The 22,612-nt window shown below is 42.8% G+C and overlaps 1 protein-coding gene across 1 annotated transcript in view; it reads right to left on the reverse strand.

Annotated features, from left to right (window-relative positions):
* The window catches only part of LOC128339399 (ALK tyrosine kinase receptor-like), a 168,506-nt gene extending 157,409 nt beyond the window's left edge, over nucleotides 1–11,097 (reverse strand). The window contains exon 1 of the mRNA XM_053283229.1: nucleotides 10,999–11,097. The gene's annotated coding sequence lies outside the window, so the exon portion shown is untranslated. The remainder of the gene's footprint in view (nucleotides 1–10,998) is intronic.
* Nucleotides 11,098–22,612: the final 11,515 nt, after the last annotated feature.

Raw genomic sequence — 22,612 nt, forward strand, 5'->3', positions numbered from 1 at the left:
TCCATTACCACCATCACAAGATCATTTCACATATTACATTACAGAAGCCCTACTCACATAAATATTGTCAGGATATAGCTCTGTTAGGTGTTGTAGTAACATGCCTTCAGGTGAAAACTGCAAGTCACTGTATTCACTGTGATTAGTGACTGTGATTAGTGACTTGCAACATGTGAGGCCGATTACAAGCTGCTGAGTAATGATCTGCAGTGATTGGCCAAGGCCAGTTTAAGAGGAGGCTCAGGGAAGAGCAAAGTGTCCACAGTGGCAGATGCTGCTACACTGTGGTCCACCTGGCTGAACTATGTGAACACTGTATCCATGTGCCTGATGTATATACTTATTTACATGTAATGGACTTACTGAGCTGCAACATCATGTGAGTGCCTTTTCTACAATATATTCTTCAGTTTGAACCCTTGCCTATGTGTTGGAGTCTTCTTACTTTTCCACTGAGGTACTGGAACGTGACTCTGCAAGTAGGGCGCAACACCAACAGGTTATGGGCCCAGCACGCTTCTGCTGTGCCCTGTGATGAAATGTGAAGCAGGAGAAGGAGGATTGAGTACCCCTAGTAACGTGGAAAGTGAAGTGTGGACTATGGCGTGTGGACAAACACATAACATCCCGGTAAGCAAGTTAAACGGGACAAATTACTTGGCGTGGAGCCTGAAAATGCAGATGTATCTGCGGAAGGAAGGTTTGTGGGGCGCTGTGATTAACCCCCCTGATGAACCAGATGCTGAAGAACAAAGACTGGATGAGAAGGCATTGGCCAGCATAGTGTTATGTTTGGAAGATAACTTGCTGGTTCAAGTGAGAGGCCTCGATACAGCTTTGGAATGTTGGAATGTGTTAAGAGAGCTGTTTATGCATAAGACTGCCTGTTCCAAGGTCATGTTGACTAGGAAGCTATATCGCAAGCAATTAAGAGCCGGGGAATCCTTGGAAAAGCATCTGGAATATATGCTTGCAACATTTTCTGAACTGTCTGAGCGTGGGATGGACTTTACAGAGAGTCACAAAGCGTTTGTGATTCTGTCCTCCTTGAATGAATCTTGGGACACACTTGTTATGTCCCTAGAGGCTTTGGATGAGAAAGAGTTAACTGTAGACCTGCTATCTGCCCAGTTGTTGGAGGAGGAAAAGAGACGAAAAGAAAAAGCAGAGTGTCGGCTGGACAGCTGGAAAGCTTCAAATCACGAGGAGGCTGAAACCGTCCAGAATGTGAGGAGGTGATACAAATGTGGTTCCTGTAAACACTTACAAAGAGACTGTAAGCAGAGATTGCCTGCAGCGCGAAAAGGAACTCGGCAACAAAGAGGCAGTCGGCACGTGAACTTGATACGTGAGAGAGACAATGTGAGTAGCTCAGAGTGGATAATAGACAGTGGATGTTCTCAACACATATTCGTGGATCCTGACCTTTGTCCAGAATTGAGGCCAGCTACTGGCAAACACGTGAGCCTGGCTAATGGCAAATGTTCGGACATTATGGGGGAAGGAACTGTATGTATCCCAGACTTATGTGATAAAGTAAATGCTTTATGTGTACCAAGCATTAGGCAGAACCTAATCAGCGTTCCTCGTTTAGATATTGCTGGATACGAAGTGAATTTCAGCAATAAGGAATGCTTAATAACCAAAAATGGCAAAGTGATAGCAAAAGGAAAAATGCATAATAACCTATATTATCTAGAGCAGAATGAAGCAGCCTCAGCTGTGCATGATAATATACCTTTTCATGACAGGTGTATTCATCTATTGCATAGAAGGCTAGGTCATGCATGTTTTTCCACAATAACTAAAATGCCTGAATTTGCAGAGGGCTGTGATACAAAGAAGTGTATCAAATACCTTGATTGCTCTATTTGTAAGCAAGCCAAAAGTAAAGTATATTCAGTAAGTAAAAGAAGTAACAGAGTAACCAAAAGGCCATTTGAGTTGGTACATGCTGATCTGATAGGGCCACTAAGTCAAACTAAAGGAGGGGCCAAATATGCTATGGTTATTGTTGATGACTTTTCCAGATTTGGGTTCTGTTACCTATTAAAAGACAAAAAAAAGGTATTTGCCAGATTTAAAGAATGGCTTACCTATGTGGAAAGAAAATTTGGAACTTCTGTTGCTGAGATACAAACAGATAGAGGAACAGAGTTTCTCTCTCATCAGTTCCAATCCTGGTTGAAAGGTATTGGGGTATCGCACAGGAAGACTAATCCATACACCCCTGCTGAGAATGGGGTGGCTGAGAGGAGAAACGGGTTACTACAAGTCATGAAGGATGCCCTGCTCCTGGATGCTAACCTAGAAAGAGTGCTCTGGGGGGAGGCAATTTTAACTGCAAACTATATTGTGAACAGACTGTGGAGCTCTGCAATTCAGCAGACTCCCTATTTCATGTTATATGGTAAGAAACCATCTGTTAAACATCTGCGTGTTTTTGGGAGCTATGCTTATGTGCATATACCCAAGCAGTTAAGGAGAAAGAACCAGAACAAAACCAGGAAGCTGAAGTTTGTAGGATACGAACCAGCCACCAAAGGATATAGATTCCTAGATAAGGATAGGATCATTATCTCCAGATCAGCCAAGTTTGCTGAACAAAGTAATTGGGAACATGTGCATGATAATACTGAGGTTTTTCTACCTATAAGTGAGCCAACAAACAAACCAGTGAAACCTGATACAGACAGAGATAAGGGAATAGCTGACAGTAACGGTCTCCCTAAAACAGAGGCACACTCTGAATCAGAAGATGAGGAAGAGGTAGCGTCAGAAGAGGTAGCGTCAGAGGAAGTACTGCCTAGAAGGTCCGAAAGGGACACAAAAGGAATACCCCCGGAAAGATTTAAAATAAACAAAATAGAACATGTGCTAGTGGAGCCCATGACATACCAGGAAGTTATGAAGCTGCCTGTAAGTGAGAAAAGAGAATGGGAGAATGCTATGAAAAAAGAAATGCAGGCAATGGAAAAACTTCATGTGTTTGCTCCTACAAAATTACCAAAAGGTGAAGTAGCTGTAGGATGCAAGTGGATATACAGGAAGAAAGTCACACAGAGTGGAGAGGTGATTTACAGAGCGAGGCTGGTAGCACAGGGCTTTACGCAGCGCATGTTCATACACTATGATGAAACTTATGCTCCTACTACGAGAGGGGAATCAGTGAGAATATGTTTGAGCTTGGCTAAGCAGAGAGGGTTTAAGGTATACCATTATGATATTGAAACCGCATACCTCAACGCTGAGCTAGATGAAGTTTTGTACATGAAGGAAGCACCAGGCTACGAAAGCAAGGAGCCTAACGCGGTGTACAGACTAAATAAAGCCATATATGGGCTGAAGCAGTCAGCTCATAACTGGAATCGCTGTCTAGATAAAGAACTAAAACATCTGGGTTATAAACAGAGCATTGCAGACCCCTGTATGTATATTAGGGGATCAGGAACCAATAGAACAGTAATAGTGGTCTATGTTGATGACTTGTTAGTGCTCGTGCATGATGAAAAACAAAGAAAGAGAATTGAGGTGGAACTTGGCAAGGTATTTACCCTCAAGAGTTTAGGCCTGATCCAAACCTATATTGGCATGCATGTAGACCATACAGACCAGGGGTACATACTAATACAAGACAATAAAATCGCACAGCTGTTAGCAGAATGCAACTTGGAGCAATGTAAAACAGTAGAAACACCAATGGTGACAGGTTTCTTAAACGAAAACAGTTGTACAAGTGAACCATTTGACAATGTGGAGCTATATCAATCTATAATTGGGAAATTATTGTACTTAGCCCAATGGTCAAGGCCTGACATATCGACAGCTGTAAATATCTTAAGCAGATATTCCACCAAACCCACGCAAAGACATTGGGTAGGTGTTAAAAGAGTCTTAAGATATCTAAAAGGTACAATGAGCAAGGGGTTGCACTTGGAACCCGATGAAAGCCTAAAAATTGAAGCCTATGTGGACAGTGACTGGGCTGGTGATGTACAAGATAGAAAGTCCACCACAGGATATGTCATATTACTTGGTGGTAGTTTAATTGGATGGAAGACACGAAAGCAGAATAGTATCGCGACGTCCACAGCAGAAGCAGAATATGCTTCATTGTCTGATCTGTGTACAGAATTGATGTGGTACAAACAAATATTAGATGAGTTGGATGTACATGTGAATTATCCAATTACTGTGTATGAAGACAACCAGACCTGCATACAAATTGCAGAAACGGAAAAAGTAAAGTATAGAAGTAAACATATTGATATCAAGTTTCAAAACGTGAAGCATGCTGTTGATAATGCATTTGTGAAATTGGAATATTGCATGTCTGAGAATAATCTAGCAGACATTATGACCAAACCCCTATGTGCAGTGAAGCACAATGGAATATGTGCAAAGTTGGGTCTGCACAACACCTAAAAGAGATAGGAGGGGTGTCAGGATATAGCTCTGTTAGGTGTTGTAGTAACATGCCTTCAGGTGAAAACTGCAAGTCACTGTATTCACTGTGATTAGTGACTGTGATTAGTGACTTGCAACATGTGAGGCCGATTACAAGCTGCTGAGTAATGATCTGCAGTGATTGGCCAAGGCCAGTTTAAGAGGAGGCTCAGGGAAGAGCAAAGTGTCCACAGTGGCAGATGCTGCTACACTGTGGTCCACCTGGCTGAACTATGTGAACACTGTATCCATGTGCCTGATGTATATACTTATTTACATGTAATGGACTTACTGAGCTGCAACATCATGTGAGTGCCTTTTCTACAATATATTCTTCAGTTTGAACCCTTGCCTATGTGTTGGAGTCTTCTTACTTTTCCACTGAGGTACTGGAACGTGACTCTGCAAGTAGGGCGCAACACCAACAAATATGTTCAGTTCATGTGCAATCTGTGTACAATGTGCACACACAGATCTGCACTCATATACAGATATCCATACATTATATTCAACCCATGTACAGTAGTACATTTCCAATCTGTACTTGTCCGGTGAGGCTGGCTGTCCTTACCTCTGAGGACGGAGTGGTGAGGGGGCCCAAGGAGGCAGGTACGGGTGGCAGCCGGGGAGAAGTGGAGGAAGACTGCCAACGGGCAGGGACTCGGTTCCAGTGGAGGAGGGGCAAAGCCCTGAAAGGGCAGAAGGGGAGGTGTGCAAGGATAACATCAGCAGCATGCCTCCTGAAGGGAGGGGGTCTGAGCAGGAGGAGGGAGAGGCATTGGCAGAAGCTGTAAAGGGTAGAAAATTACAGGGGATAAAGAGGGGTGTTGGACCCGTAAATGGGGGTGGGTGATGCATAGCCTGTGAGGAGGCATATAAGGAGCCGGCCGGGGATGAGAGGCTGGCTGGTGGAGAGTGTCAGGGCCGACCGGAGAGGGGCAGACACAAGGAGCAAGCAGCCTGGGATGGAGGAGGCACAGGGTGATGCTCAACCCCTCCCCATCCCTGCTTTGAGGCCAGACCTAGTAAGCCTAGCCAGGCTTGGTAAAGGGGACAGGGACGTGTAGCCGGTCAGTACCTTTTATTTAAGGGGGCCTGTATGCAGCTTCACTTTTAAAATGAATTCATGTACAGTCATTCACACAAAACCATGTACATGGTACAGACACCTATACAGTACACACAAAAAAAATAATGTCTGAATAAGGCTAGAATGACTGTCAGATGTATTAACTTTAGGCAGGTCCAGTGAAGCCAACCTCCTAATTTATGGAGGAAACAGAATGCAATTTAGTGCTGTGAATCTCAAACCCTTGTAACAAATAATGGGGTGAGGAAGCCCTGTTTCTTGACCAATGCCTATCCAGTTGTCCCTTGAAAGCCTCAAAGGAGGCAACATCTACAATCTCTCTCCTGGCTTGTTACAGTGCTAAACTACTGTTCTCACTATTTATTTATTATTTTATTTATTTATCATATTTTTATACCACCTGATATATACATCTCTAGGCAGTGTACTAGGATGGACTCTATATTATTTAACATAAATAAACTTTCCTGTCATTCATTCATTCATTCATGTACTACATTTATAAACTGCACCATGCAAAAGCTCTGGGCAGTGTACAACTAATCTTGCTCCGGCCTCAAGATTTCCTTAACAAACATGGCCAGAAAAGCTACCAGATAGTGTGTTTGCCAGAAAGAACAATCAATACTGCTGAATAAAATCTCATCTATAGATCATAGCTACCTTTGCTGCTGCTACAACATTTATGTCATTTATAAATGTCCCCTGTAAATCAATTAGGTCTTCTTTTGGAGAGCCTATATAACAAATACCCATGGCATCAAGGCTGTGGATATCCTAGATTCCATCACCTGCCCCATAATCTTGGCAATTCAGGCAAAGGGCTATTTCTAGAACCGCACTATGATACTATGGTTGCTCAGAGACCAGTTATTGTCCCATTTGTCATCATGTTAAAATACTTTGGGTGTAGAGGTTTGCTCAAAAAGGCACATTAATCATTTGTCTCTCATGCAGCCCACAAGTAAAAACACTTTGGGGCTATTCACATGACTGCACGGGCAGGCAGTTGGGCGGGCAGGGGAGAAGGCAGGGTTCAACCTACCTCCCCCCAGACGATCAATGTTGGCTTCCTCTGTGCATGAGCTGTGTGCCCACACAACCTGCGCTGACGGGAGCAGCGGGGATCAACAGAGGCTGGGACTCATTTCCCTGGCCTCCAGATATCCCAAAAGGCACAGCGTGATGAGATTCCCCCGTCAGACAAGCACCCTAGTGCCATCCCTGTGTTTCATTGGGCTCCATGTATCCCAAGGAGAAACATGATCCCAGCAGCCAGGTTAAAGGAGTGCTTGCTCCCTTAACATTGGCTAAGAACTGGGCTTGGGAGCTGGGTTAGGCTGGGCCGGCGCTCCACAAAGGCTAGACTGCTTGTGAGAACAGCCTCTTTGCCTTTTTTTAAAAAAATCAGAATTAAGATTTATTGACTCTGAAGGCCTCTTGCTCTGACCTCAAGGTTTCCTTAACAAACATGGCCAGAAAAGCTACCAGATAGTGTGTGTGCCAGGAAGAACAATCAATACTGCTGAATAAAATCTCATCTATAGATCACAGCTACCTTTGCTGCTGCCCAGCTCAAAAGGTTTTTTGAGTTTTCAGCTTGTTACTCAGTGTTCCAACTCCTGGATGATAGAAAGTTCTGAAGCATCTGAACTAGCACTAATACATTTTGCATGAATATATAGTGTTGGGAAATAGCAAATCCCAGTTACAGGAAAGAAAAACCTGGATGCTGATGGAGTCTGCATCATGTAGAAGCCAGCCAGAAGGAAGATGCACAAAGAGAGGCCCTTGGGTTATGTCTTCATCACAGGGTTTGATTGTGTTTGTCAGCTTCTCTGCCTCAACAGAGGAAAACTAGATATTCAGAATATCTGCATCAGTTTTTGAGATTAAATTTTCGCCAGGCACCTGTATTAAATATATTCTGCAGAGAGTTATCCCACCTAGCAACTAAAACGCTACCACAGATCCTCAAAGACACGCTTACGGTTCAACCAGAGGAGGGGTCAGAAAGCTGATTGAAGAAATGCATGATGGTAGTTAAACCAGAACATCAATTATTTAGGCTTTAAGAGAAGTTAGAACATTTATCAGTAAAAGGAAATGTATAATATACTTGCTCTTCTCCAATTCCTTTAAGGCTCTACCTCTGCTACCTCAAAAACGTTATGTTCTGACAATAACAAGTGAGAACTTTGGTTTAAACTGTTACACTTAATTGTGGGAAGTTCTGAAGAATCGTGCAGGGCTAGAGAGCAATCTCGGAACCACAAACCTGTGATTCCTGCGATTCCTACAAACCTATAAAGAAGGAGCCCTTTCTCACAATCAAGAGAAAGGGCTCAAAAGGGGCAAGGGGAGGAAGCCTCAAAATGCTTACCTCCCTCAGAGATGATCTCCCTAACATTGCTGGTTGGTGGATCGCCCACCAAGATGACTGCCGGCTGCTTGACCCGCTCTCCCCGCAGACAATTGGCTAGCCCGTGACGGAGTTGGTTGGGGCGGCGGGGTTTGGGGGGGCCTCTTGGCCCCTGGAAGTCCCAGAATGGCCTGCGCTAATGTGGGGGGCATTCTGGGGAGCCTGCCAACACCAGGAGGCTTGTTGTAGCCTCCTAGTCAGGAGGCTACTCTTGAGTCGCCCCAGCACGGAGCCTGGCCACAGCAACACACAATCATTTAACCTGGTTTTCAGGCTTGCTGCTGAGCTGCCGTCGGGAGCCACGCAGATCCTGTTGCTGCACATAAGCAGCAGGAACCGGGCTGGGCTCCCTTAGCCCGGTTCCTGCTGCTCATGAGAAGAGCCTCACAATCAGTTAGCGAAGGATTAAGAGTGCACTTGCGTCCTTAACCCTGACTAACAGCTGGGGCTCCCTACAGGCTTTGCCACCACGCTGCTGCCTAAGCCCAGTCTTTGCTGCGCATGTCAACAACCTCAAAGTGTTCTAAATTCTGAGTTCTTTATATTCATCTATTTGGCATACAGAATTCAACAACTGAATCTGTATCCATGAAATAGGGCCAGAGTTGGGGAATGTCCTGTTATTCTTCCTACCTGACACCTAAGCTTTGTATTCTGCTCTAAATGATGGAAACAAAGATGAAATGGAGTCATTTATCGAAGGTACTTGGCTCTTGAAACGTACTGGTTGATATCAGAAAGGATTGCAGACTATCACGTGACACTCTCATACCACAACAAATGGGGATGAGATTTACTGAAGGTATATGGTTGATTGTTGAGAGTTGGCCATCATTTTCTGACACTTCCTATTGCCTTCTGAAAACTTAAGCATTACTGATAAAAGTCAACATTCAAAATGTTTCTGATATTTCCCATATTTATGATACTACAGTGAACGTAAGACATATAGTGACAGTTGACATTCAGAGAGGCGGGTCTCACAATCAGTGAGACCCGCCTCCAGAGGATTTACGGGGAGATTGGTCTAAGCCCACTCTCCCTGCAGACTATCATTAAGCCCTCCCCAGGCAGCTAGATCAGCTGCCCACACAACTGCTGGCTCTATCACGGAGCCAGCGGGGGCTTGGGAGTTCGGGGGCCACACGGGCCCCGGGAGTTCCAGCATGCTCTGCGCATGCTGGAGACACTCTCGAGTCGGGAGGCTGCTTTTTAGCCTCCTAGTCGGGGGTCTCTTTGTGAGTTGCCGCAGCATGGCAACACACAATCCAGAAACCCTGGTTAGTGGAATGCTGTGAGGCAACCGGGCTTGCCTGCAAGCCTGGTGGTTCTCATGGTCCACTAAAATTGGGCTAGGCTCCCCTAGCCCGATTTTAGCCGATCATGAGAATAGCTCCACAATGGGATGTGGATAATCTCAGAAACTTCTTGGGACAACAAGAGAGATCGAAATATTGGCCAACCTAAATGTAACTGCCAACATTCACTATAGCATACTACAGAAATGGGAAAAGACATATCTGTTTTTGGAACTTTCATCCAATTATTGCACCACCACAAATTCTTTCTTTTTGCTGATATAATGGTATTAAGGATATGTGTGTGTGTGTGTGTGTGTGTGTGTGTGTGCGCGCGCATGCATCCTAAAATCAAACACACTCAACTAGGTATTTTTAAAGCTGAATAAGTTTCACATGGGAGCAGGGAGGTTGTTTTTAATATTGTATTAGCAAGACAAGCCCTAGGCATTCGATGGCAAGAAGCAGTCCACAGTAAATGCGGAGCCAAGCCATTCTTGAAGATTATAAATAATTAGGCACCAGATCCCACTACATATTTTAAAAAGTAGGACAGAGGCAAATCCTAGGGCAGAATTCTGTCCTCCTTCTGCTGCTGAGTTCCAAACATTAATTTTGCTTGCAGACATTAATGAGCAAGCCCTTAGTCAGTGCCTAATGGTAATAATTACCCCAGTGGTGCCTTTGGCAGTGTTCCTATGGAGATTCACAACCCTCTGAGAAGCAAAAGAGCTTTTAAACATCTACTCTTCTTACTGAGATGACTTGGCATCCTGATGGGATAAGTGGACATAAAACAACCATATGTAGTAGGTAATGTCCCATTTAAACAGTCACATTGTCACAGCCAGAGAAACCATGAATGCCTGGAGTTAATGGCATATATTACATTTCATGCTTACTGAGGTGGTCTATGCCAATTCCAGAATTTGTCTAGTAAATTTGGGACCTGTAAGACATCAAATATCTTCAGCAGGAAACAATGTGTGGGTGAATAAATTGACATCTTCAAGGTTTCCAAGGCCATAATGATTTCAGTGCAATGTACATGGCAATAGAAATTTAGCAGATTAGTGAACTGAAGGTCAGTTACATTAAATCAGATTGTACTGATAAAGTTTTCTTAATCAATATAATGTAGCTGTTTTTATTTTATTAGTTCTAGTTATCACTGCTTTTTAATACACTGCTTTTGAATAGTAAGCAAAAAACACTGAAGCAGCAAGGTCAAACATGCCATCATGAAATTATTAAACCAGAATTAATCTGAAACAGAAAGGCTAAACATTATTTAGAAGCCAGTATCAATTTACATACCAACTACAAAGATGACTATCTGCAGGGGAAAAAACTGTCTGATATATAATCTCTTCTTATACTTGAATATATTTCTCTACTGTGAAATATCTACAATGTAATGTTTTAAAACCCAATGCCATAAGACTTTGATAATCCAACAGCATGCACCTGCCCTTTTCTATGTAAATAAATCATACCTCAGAATTCGGGATCACTAATGCAGAAGAATGTTACATTCAAGCTTCACACAAGAGGTATCAAGAACGCCAACAGAACTTTCTTTGAAGAAATGGGGAATATAAAGAAAAACTAAGAATAAGGTTGGGAGAAGCAGATGCACAAACACAGTAGGAAGCCAGGCCTCAACTCTGGAAAAACCAGGAAGTGAACTCCTAAAGAAATAATATTTCTACCACATATTCCACAACCAGAGAGGAAAGTACCAGAGAAGAAAGCACGTGGAGAGCTCTACTCAACGTTGGTTTAACTTGTCACTTCCTACTTCTGGTAAGCCACAAACAACTGGATTTCAGCAGTCGGGCAATTGGGAACGACAACTAAAAACCTTTCTTCCTGTAGGCAAAGGGTCCTTCCATTTCTTGAAGAAACACAGAATCGTCTTGCATGATAGTAGGACTGCTCTGGGGGCGTCTACCAAGATTGCCTGAGTGAGCTATTCTGGGGGTGGGGGCTGGCAATGTTTGTAGGAAGGAAAACCCAAATGTTGGGAGTAAATGCTGCTTCTAGAAAAATCCCTGGTAATGCTGGTGCAGCTATTTCCCAAGTGCCTTTTGAGGTCAACATGTGGTTGACTTCTCATTACAGTTATAGAATGATTTCTCTATTAACAAAGTTCAATAATTCTGTCGCTGAGCATGGTCTTGTATTTAGTGGAATCTCTAATAGTTCCAAGGGGGCTTTTTTCATTGGAGACTGAACTGGCTGCTGTTCTGTGATTATCCTTAAGATGTAAATGTTTCATGTAGCTTTGCACAATAAGTCTCTGCTATGTTAATAATGTCATATTGGATATTTTCTGTCATCATCACCTTTACTGTAACACTAACAACTTCGCATGGCTTGTCTGTAAAGGGGTCTGCAGGCTCTAGAATGATTTCCTTTATCTTTGAAATACTGGTGATGTTTTGTATCTTTGGCAAGGTAGAAGAAAAGAATATGCTTGATCAGGGTCCAGGGTTCTAGGGGAGCCTAGTTATAAGTCACGTTTTACATCAGCTAATATACTATAACTTTTGCATTCCTTATGTCTTTCAAATACACAAATCTTTTGGAACTGCAAGTTTGGGGTTTCTATGCCCATTAAAAAGGGGCCTGTATTATTTAATCCATGGCTTGCATACACACAATCCTGGCTAAAGAATTAACCAAGATTGCTGAGCCTTGCAGAACTGATTGTGAGAACCCAGAATTTCTGTGAAATCCTGGTCAAATCATTGTGGATAAACCACATTTGGCCAGGATAGATAACCAGCCTCATGAAGATGGAGTAAGAACTCTATCCTCACAAGGACCTTCTCCCTCCCCCTCTGCTCACACTGCACTGTGAGCCAAACCTCGCCCACAGCTAGTGGCTCCTTGCCAGACAGAGATCTTGTTTTGCCCTTGTAAGTCTATAAAGAATGTCACCCAGTAATAATAGCATCAGGGCATTTTGATGCCACCTCTGCTTTCACCATAGGACTCCTATTACTGATCATCCATTGTCCTTGTAGCACCTCTTTATGAAGCAATGTCTGAATTAGAAGAGTCATATATACTTGTAGGGCCTGTATTATATTATCATGCAGACCCTATTTAGTTTTGGCTAAATAGGGTTTGGTTGACACTAGAGGCGTATCTAGGGAAAATAGTGCCTAGGGCAAGTACTGAAATTGCGCCCCCTGTCCAAACATCTGACACCCATCTTTCAGATAACTTCACCATAATAGCAGCTGAAAAATGCAAGTCAAGCTCGTTAATCTTTTAATATTTCAAAAGCTATTTAGCAGTGAACATAGCCAGACCAAAAAGGGCTGGAAAACTACAAATTTCAGTATGCTGAGGCTCATGAAATACCCAAATACTATGTGGAGGTGTACTTGGAAAACTAAACAGAAGTGCCTGTCTAATTCTCTACTATGCATTGTAGCATCACTATTACATAAGTTTTAAAATTAAATGGAGAATTGGACTTTTCCAAGATACTCTGGAAAATAATTAAAGGATATGCAGAGTAAACTGTGTCACTGCTTGGAATATATTCTAGTCTTTCAGAAAGACAGTCAAAATGAGAGAAAGAGAGCAAGAAACTCCCAGTGGGCCTTAATACTAAGGATTTTACATGGATTCAAAGACAAACTCACCATTAATAGCCATGTTATTAAGACATCACATTTAACTCACTTATCACAAGAAGCAAAGTAAGAGCAAATGAATACAATCCTAGCTCATAAGCTTCAGCTCAGTATTCACAAGCCCTGATTCTCTGTACATAGTGTCAATCTGAATATGTGTACAGTGTCTTATATTATATTAAGTTTTTAAATTTTTTTTACTTGTAGCCCCTTCAGGGGGGCTTCCTAAAGGCTGTGGGGGGGGGGTCTGCAAAGGTTCCCCCTCCCCCCTCTGGCCTCTAGGGCCTCACAGAGACCATTTGAGAATGTGCGGTGGCCATTTTAAAAAATAATCTTTAAAAAAACAAAAACAAGGCCGCTGAAAACAAAATGGCCACCGTGCATGCTCAAATGGCCTCTGCAAGGCCTGGCATGACCTAGGGCCTCACAGAGGCCATTTGACCATGTGCGGTGGCCATTTTGTTTTTGGCAGCCATTTTTTAAAAAAAATATTTTTACAAAATGGCGCCTCCCTTCAAGTGGCACCCGGGGCACGTGCCCTGCCTGCTCCGCCCTAGATACGCCCCTGGTTGACACACTAACACTGTACACATTCAGTTTGATGATATATTCCCACTGTTCCTGCTTATAATGTGCAAGTGCTCAAGCATCGTATTTTCCCTTTTCTCTCCTTCCACCAGAAGTGTTCTGAGCAATGCACAATTATTTCCTTGGCTGTATGCAATCCTCAGAGACATAACTGCATTATGGGAGTGCTTCTGTAATTGTGCTTCTGTAAGAGTGCTTCTGTAATTGACAAACCTTGCTTCCTCATGTGTGAACATGCTTCAGAAGCAGCAATGGATCCATTGTGGGCATGCAACCTTTGGCTGAATATAGACAGCATTAGTTAGGATGTCAGCCAATGAGCCTATTCCCATGATCACTGGAAAGTGGGCTAAGGGAGCCGAGCCCGCTTTCCATTGGTCGTCAGAACCACCGGGCTTGCAGGTGAACCCAGTGGTTCTAAGACAGCTAACCTGCCTAAATCCCCCACCCCTTAAATGAGGTTAGTGGAGCAAGCGCTCCGTTAACCTTGGTTTTTTGCTCATGTGCTGCCACAGCATGTGGCGACACACAAGTAGACCCCCGACCGGGAGGCTATAAGCAGCCTCCCGGTCTCGAGGGTCCCCCCAGAATGCCCCATGCACCTCCACAGGGCATCCTGGGACTTCCGCAGGGCCTGCGGCTCCCGATCCCCGCAACCCCCACCGGCTCCATAACAGAGACGGTAGTCATGTGGCCAGCCCCCCAGGGTTGCAGGCCTGATCATCTGTGGGGAGGGTGAGCTAAGCCCGCTCTCCCCACAGAGCCCAGTACTAATTGTGTGAAGCACCTCAATGTGTTTTATTTTTAGGGAGATCTTTTGATTGCTTTAACCACTTCGATGAGGGCTACTTCTCCTACATTCTCACATGAAATTTGCAAAAGTTTCCAGTTTCAAAAACTGTCCAAATTTGCATTGAAGGGTACAGTGTTTCCTCAAAGGCATGCACACACTCACAAGTTTTGATGTCTGCTCAGTTAATTTTAGATCCCACTCAGGTTGAATCAGGAAGGCCCCATTCTGAATGCATGTGCGCACACCCTGTCTGGATACTTCCAGCCAGAACAAAACTCATTCCATGCACAGATTAAAAAAAATTAGAGAGAACACTGAATGAAGCCAAAGGTAAGCAAAGGTAAGAAGCCTAAATAATAAATTAATGAGTACTAAGACCAGAATATGAAAGATTACATTACCAAATTATTTTTAATTAATTATTAAGCATAACATTTACAATGAACTGCCTTCAGAAACAAGCAAAACAGTATGAATTCAACAGTAAAGCTCCAATCTTATTTAGATTACAATATAAACCATTTAGCTTTTGCTTTATATTTTATATTCCAAACTGTCTTTCAAATTATTTTTTGTTTCACCTCCTTAACCCCAACATAATATGCTAACTTAGATGTAACTGCTATATCCTATAGTTTAATTTTCCAAATTCAATTCAGTTTTCTGGCTTCATTTTCTCTCTCCTAAAACTCATATCTAATAGCATCCACAATGAAAAAGGGAAAATATTAATTGTGATTTTTAACAAAAAAAAAAATTGAGTTGGAAGTAGGGATGTGCAAACAGGTTTATTGTTGAATGTGTTCGACATTGTACCAGTTCAGTTCGATTGTTTGGGGTAGAACTGAACCACTCCCTGTCCGATCCGATCCTGGATCGAATCCTTAAAAAAAAATTATTTTTATTTTACACTTACCCCCTCCGGGGGAGTTTTCAGAGGCAGCGGCAGGGGGATCCACAGAGGTTCCTCCTCCCTCCGCTGACCTCTCTTACTCCAGAAATCAGCCATTTGGCTGCTTTCCGCCCTGTTTTTGGCCTTCCCCCAGCAGTGCGGTGGCCATTTTGGAGGCCGCCATGCCTGTGCAGTAGGCCTCTGCATGGCATGGGTCATGCTTTGGAAAACTCCTCCAGAGGGGGTAAGTGTAAAAAAAATTTTTTTTTAAAAAATCACAACCCCCCCAGACTGAACCAGGGTGGGTGGATGAGGGGGTTCCAGACTGAACTGTCCCGGTCCAGTTCAGACTCAGACCAAACTGGACCAGCCGGTTCTGTGCACACCCCTACTTGGAAGTATGTGCTTGAAATTTTTACCTCCAAATTAATTTCAGTCCTAACTAAAGATCAATATTTAGATCAATATTTTAATCAATAATTAGATCAATATTTTAATTACTTAATATTAACAGCTGTGAAGATAGAGCCTGCCTCCTACAAACCAAGAACAGTCATATCAGAGACTTCAGTTTATTTTTTCATGCTCTAAATCGGAATTGATACTTCTGGATCAATAATACCAAAAGCTCAGTAACATCCTCTTGTCATTCCACACAGATGAGTTTTCTTAAACTCACCAAACTGCTGACGCTCCAATAGAAATGCATATTATTAGCTTAATTTGCTTTCAAAAGTGTGCCTTCCCATTCCTCAAATATCCATCTGGTTCCTTTCAACACACTAGAACAGTATTGTAGCCCATTATTTTCTTTTCAGGCTAGTATCTATCATATTTATTACAACTGTGACTCCTGGGAGCCTCAATCATAGACCTGGTCTCTTTTGCGATAGGCATTGTACAAAACACACAATGATTATTTTCCTCCCAAAGGGCTTGGAGGCTTAAGGGATGCTTAAATCTTTGCTGTCTTCTGCACTGTCACTCACAACATGAAATAACTAAATGTGCTCAATGTTGTAATAAAGTATCTGGAATCCCTTAGAATTTCCCCAGAGGCTAACCTCATAGATGTACATTGCTTATGCTATGTGGCTGGCTTGGTTGTGCTCTGTTACAATTTTTTTTAATAACACAAGGAAAACTTGAACACTTAAACAGCCACATTTAACAGCTCAAGTGACTTGAAATGCACATTTGTCTCTCTGTTATTGGCTCACTGAAGAAAATACTATGTGCCAAATTAGCAAGAGGAAGTCTGAGAAAACAAATGAATAAAATTAACATGATCTGGGGAGAATATACATCCTTGGATGAGGTACCAAGCACCTTTCATGCTGCTAAATACATGAAAATGCATTGCATTAAGAAAAAGGTGAATTAAGAAAAAATGAAAAGAACAGATTCTGTCAACTGCAGCCCTCACCTACAACATTGTGAAGGCAACAAAGCAGGCAAAAAAGAGAAGATAATAGGGATGTACAAATCTATGCAAATTGATTTGGCTCAAATCTGGGTGATTTGAGTGATTCAAATTCTAAATTTGACCCAAATTCAATTCGAGAGCCATTTGGCACCCTTAAAAAACCATTTAGCCTCTGATTGGTTGAAAAAGGCACCCAAACAAGATTGAATTGATTTGAATTTGATTCAAACTTTAATCAAATTCTCAGACCAGGTTTGAATTTGATTCAAATTCAAAACAAATTTTTGGATTCAATTGAATCAAATTGAAAAATTTGTTTCGTGCACATCTCTAGAGGATAATCTTCAAATACCTCCAAAATGAAATTTATTGATGGTCCAACACATTTTGTCAAAAGCCTTTAAGAGGCTCTTGTCCCTTTAACTCTCAATAACTAAAAGAGGCTGAAAAAAGACACGCCCTGCTCCTTGTGGATAAACTCCATTATCATTGGAGCTAGACTACTATAATATGCCCTATGTGAGACTGTCTTTAATGTTGAGATGTGCAGAACTCCTGAGAAATTTTATTTTTATATGATAAATATATTTTATTTCTTTTGAAAATGCTCAGATATTTTGCCTTAGGGGGGAATCCCAACATTTGCTTGGAATTTCACTTTGTGTGCACTTTTGATGCCAACCCTAGGGATGTGCGGAACCCCCCTGAGAAACTGAAGTCATGACCCAATGTGTGGCAGCTGTGAAAAAGGCAAAATCCATGGTAAGAATAGTTAAGAGCTATAGCATTCAAACAACCAAATAGAGGGAGTGGGGATGGGGGGGGGAGGCAGAAACCTACTTACCTTCCCCCAGATGATCGGAGGCTCCTTTTGCCTCTTCTGATCGCACACCAGATGACCAGCACTGTGGCAATCGGCAGAGGTGAGACCAGGAGGCGGAAGTCCTCTATTATCCCAGAATGCATTGCACAGGAAGCAGAGCGGCAACCCATGCCAATACACGAGGGCTCTCCACCCCCTGGCCTCACAAGCCATAGCACTCTATGGCTGCCAGTCCCAGGAGCTGAAAAGACCACTGCGAGCACCCACACAACTGGAAATGAAGACAGGACAGCGAATGCTTCTATCCTACCCACTGAAGGGCAGGGTAGAAAAGTTGGGTAATCCAGCTTGACTAGCACTGAGGAGGAGAGGGTTCCAAGTAGGGATGTGCACCGAATTGCTTTGGTGCACATCCAAGGGCGGTGCGGGGTTTCCTTAAGGGTCAGTCTTATCTAGCAACTAGCAGTAGCAATGGAGGATGCTACATCCTCTAATGGTGATTGCAACATGACCCTTTTCATAGTGATTTGTTTGTGACTTTTAAACTACTTGTTATTCATCAAAACAGAAATTGTTAACTCTCGAGAAAAAGCAGTTGAACAATGTAGTTTGAACTATTTTTCACGAAGTAATAATAATTACCATTTGACTACAGGAAAAAGTAATTTAATTAGTAGTCTGCTTGTAATTTAAATGGTGCCCATCTCTAGCCTGTTCTTTAACTATTAGAATAAGCTTGCATCTGCAGTTGTTTTTGTGGCCTTGCAGTCTAGCAACATGCTCTTGTGGTTTTTAAAATGAGAAAATTCTCTGGATTCCATGGGATCTCCCAGAGTGAATATTAAAAGACCATATTCCACAAACTGATGTGGATGTGCAAATTGCCTGCATGGCCTCAGCCCCAGTTTCTTTTTTAACATGCATCAGATTCCATCTGTTAGGTGAAGATAACAGCCATTCCCTGTCTCTCAGGGATGAGGATAATTGCATTACAGTTTGCAAGGTACTGCTATAATCAGTATTTTATTACCAGAAAGGTAAGAGGGCACAATAGTATAAATGGGTCCAAGACAATGTAGCAGGGAGAGGGAAACAAATTGCTTTTGGTTGGTTCTCTCTTCATCTTTTATTCGTTTTCAGATACCTAGTCTTCTCTTTTCCTCCCCCACCCCCATCTCAGATTATGTGTGTCAGCACTTCTACAGTAGCAAGCCCTAAAGGAAAGAGTCCTGTGTTATTTTGCATTCAGGAAAGGGCACTAGTGAATCTATGAAGTCAATCATCATGAATAAAGTCATTTAAGAAAGGAAGAGCCACACACTGACCCTTTCGTGTGGGTGTATAACCAAGCTGAGTGAATTACCAGCCAGAGGAGACTGGAGCTATTCTTCTTCTGCTTAGTCACCTTTTATGATCTGCCTTACACTTACCTGTGACCTTCACAAGGAACATCATCTATTTTGTACAATGAAGGGGAAATAACCACAGAGTTTAAAGGCCATGAACCAAAAATCCAGTATGAAACCTTTGCAAAGGCTAGTGCCATAGGATTTAAAAATAAGGGCACGTCAAACATCCTCCCTGAAAAATCAATTAATGTTGATGGCGGGGAAAGTTGAGCAATATCTAATTGGCCTCCTGAATGAAAGTCTCTGTTCAGGAATTCTAAGAGGTTGTAAGGGGAGCTCTCCCAAGAATAGAAAGAATGGATGGCAGTTTGAGGAATTTTTTGACTTCAATGGCCACTTCTCTTAATACTAATGATCCCTCTTTCCAAGCTTCCTGTCCTATATCACATGTAGAATTAAGGGGCTCAACATGGGTTCATCCAATTCATGGCCAACTTGAACTGGAAGAGTGATTCCATTGTATTCCTGCTCTCTTTCCCATGCCTTCACCTACCAAGGCTCTGTTGAGACTAGATAAAGTTTCGGAAAGGGCAGCAGGAGCTAGTGAACCCTCCCATTCCCGCTGTCTGATTCCACCAGTTGGGAAGACCAACCTCTTAGGAAGATAAGGTGGATTTTGTAGAAGGCTTTTGACTCTTGGATGGATGCTGAATTGGAGTGGACAACCCTGACTAAAAAGACCCTCCCATAGGTGGCCATGTTACAATTTCTGTTAGTTGCCAGAGAAAAACCATCTACCCATAACATGGACACAGTGGGTCTGCCATAGCCCCCAAAATAATTGATCAGTGTAAATTTTTCAAGTTTACACTCACTGTTATGGTGGAGGACAAGAAGAGGTCATTCACACAATCAAAAACTACGTTCTACCTGGGTTTGGGAGCTGTGTGTGCTCCCAATTTTCAGTTGGGAAAAGAGGAAAACCTGGATAGAAGTGATTGTGTGGAAGGTATGGTTGTGTGTTTTGCATTTTCTCTGTTTCGATTTGTACCAAATCTGAATCAACCCCATTTTGTATTTTGTTTGAAATTAAGCCTTCCGAATCACTCCAGTTTTGTTTTGTATCCGTATTAATCCGAATCCGAATTAATTCAGATTTAAAAAATTGGTCACATGGTCAAAAGAGTGGGTGAGGGTTTATAATGCCCAATGAGTGGAAGCTACCACAAACATTTCAAAGGAATTGGGCAAACTGCTGATTTTTGGTGAATTCTTGAAGTTTGCACGTCTTTCAGATTTTACCCATAGGGTATGATGGAGATTTCAGGAAAAGTATAGCTTCATGTGGGGGGGAGGGGTGGCCCAGAGTGGAGTGTGGTTGGTGGTAGTGCCCAGTTGGTACAAGGAAGCTACCACAATTTTTTCAGAGGAATTTGGCAAAGGGCTGATCTTTAAAGAATTAATGAAGTTACGGGTCTTTCAGATTTTCCTCGTAGGGTATAATGGAGGTTTCTGCAGTCCCATAACTCCACTTGAGGGACACTGAAGTGGCCCAGAGCAAGTGGCAGTGTAGTGGACATAGGGTGCCAACCACCCACATGGTTTGCCAACCCATGAAGTACAGGGTTTTGTTGTTCTAGAGGTGTTCTGAGAGTAGATTCTCTAGTAGCATATGAGAGTGGATTCATGGTTTTTCATTTAAAATCTCATTTGCTACCAGAGAATCTAAACTCAACACCTCAGAAGCAACAATGCCCAGTACCCCAATGGGTTAGCAATCCAGGGAGGTGGTTGGCACCCTCTGTGCACTACACCACTCGCTTCGGACCATCCCAGTGCCCCCCAGGTGGAGTTATGGGGATGCTGAAACCTCCATTATTCCCTGTGGGGGGAAATCTTAAAGACTAATAAACCTCAAAAATTCCTAAGAAATTGGTCCTTTGCCCTATTTGGAATCTGGGTGCACCACCCTTGGTGCACTGCCACCCAACCCACTGTTTTGCTCCTGAAGCCCCACATAAACAAGTTGAAAGAGTGAAGAGAATGATGAACATCAACGACACTTAATTTTTTGGCACAGTTATTTGAGAATTTTGCAGCGGGTGTGAGCCTGTCCCTGTGGCACTAGCACAGCAGCACAACCCATTTGTGGATTCAAGCAATCTTTCAATAAAAACACTCCCTACCCATGGAAGAGCGACCACAGGTCATTTGAGATAGCAAGATAGATCAATGAACTGCCTTGGTACTATGGAACAGCTTCAAATGTTTTTTAATTGAAGTGGAGTGAGCTGTAGTCCAAACAAATCAGCCTACTGTTCAGAATTGTTGAGATTTATCATCACTGCATTTAAGAAAGTGCAAAACCATGGATCATGGTTACAAGAAAGAGAGAAGCAACTAACATTCCTGGAGATGTTAATAGATTGACAGGGGTATTCCCCACCCCCCTCCTTTTGTCTTCTGTGGTCCCATGTGGATGACCTGTCCCTGCAATGGCAAAAGTTGTGAACCACTGGCTTAGACATCATGTCCCATCAAATTACATTGTGGCCTAAATTTCATTAGACTGCTCAACTTGGGCAACAAAACTTAGACACCACTATAACTCATAAAAATCAGAAGAAAAACAAAATAGCTCTTCAAAAGACCCCTGAACAAGTCAAGAGATTCTTTCTAAACCTTTGGAAAGAAAAATCTGTGTAATTTCAGAGCTTTCCTAACCAGCTTCTTGAAAAGCTTCTCCACACAATTTATACCATGGCTTTTAGCAAGAGCTTTGGAATTGCATTGAGCTCCCAAAGATATTTGGGTATTTCTGTCTCAAAATGCTGTCTTCCAAATCCCTTTGCAAGGTCTGTTTGCATTTCATTCACACTGAATACAACACATACTTGATTGATTGAAATTGATTGCCAGGAGGTCTAGGACCAACAAACGGAAGTACTTTTTCACACAACGCGTGATCCACTTGTGGAACTCTCTGCCACAGAATGTGGTGATGGCCAACAACCTGGTTGGCTTTAAGAGGGGGTTTGGATGACTTCATGGAGGAGAGGTCTATCAATGGCTACTAGTCTGTGGGCCACCTCCAGCCTCAAGGGTGTGCCTCTGAGTACCAGTTGCAGGGGAGCAATGGCAGGAGAGAGGGCACGCCATCAACTCCTGCCTGTGGCTTCCAGCGGCATCTGGTGGGCCACTGTGCGAAACAGGATGCTGGACTAGATGGGCCTTGAGCCTGATCCAGCAGGGCTGTTCTTATGTTCTTATGTAAACCATTCAACAGCTTTTTGCATATCTTATCTTCTGCTAATCACTCAGTGCCTCAGCTGGAGTGGAGAGAGTCAGATAAGTCAATTTGAATTGCAATGCTTTCCCAAAGAACAAAGCAATCTGTCTGAAACACAGTCATTTCGATTTGGAAACAAAAATCTCTGTTTTTTAATTCTTGATTTTGTTTTGGTTTCAAAACCTCCGAAATTGCCATTTTCTGGCACAAAATGTTTTGTACCCGAATCGAAATGCACAAGCCTAGTGGAAGGAAGGTAGAAAGAAAACCTGGGTAGCTTTTCCTCCTACCTTGCTTACACACAGTCATGTCTACCCAGGTTTTCCTCTTACCTTGCTTCCACACAACTGAAAATGGAGAGCACACACAGCTCCCAAACCTGGTTAGAACACAGTGCAGCTATTCACATGAGCATGCAAAACTGGGCTAAGGGAGCCCAGTCCAGTTTTGCACATTCGTGTGAACTGCCGGGATCAGGCCTGATCCTGGCGGCAAACCCACCTATGAGGCCTCCCCTCAAAATGGGCTTAGGAGAATACTCGT

This window comes from Hemicordylus capensis, chromosome 1, assembly GCF_027244095.1.
Source record: "Hemicordylus capensis ecotype Gifberg chromosome 1, rHemCap1.1.pri, whole genome shotgun sequence".
NCBI classification, from domain to species: Eukaryota; Metazoa; Chordata; class Lepidosauria; order Squamata; family Cordylidae; genus Hemicordylus; species Hemicordylus capensis.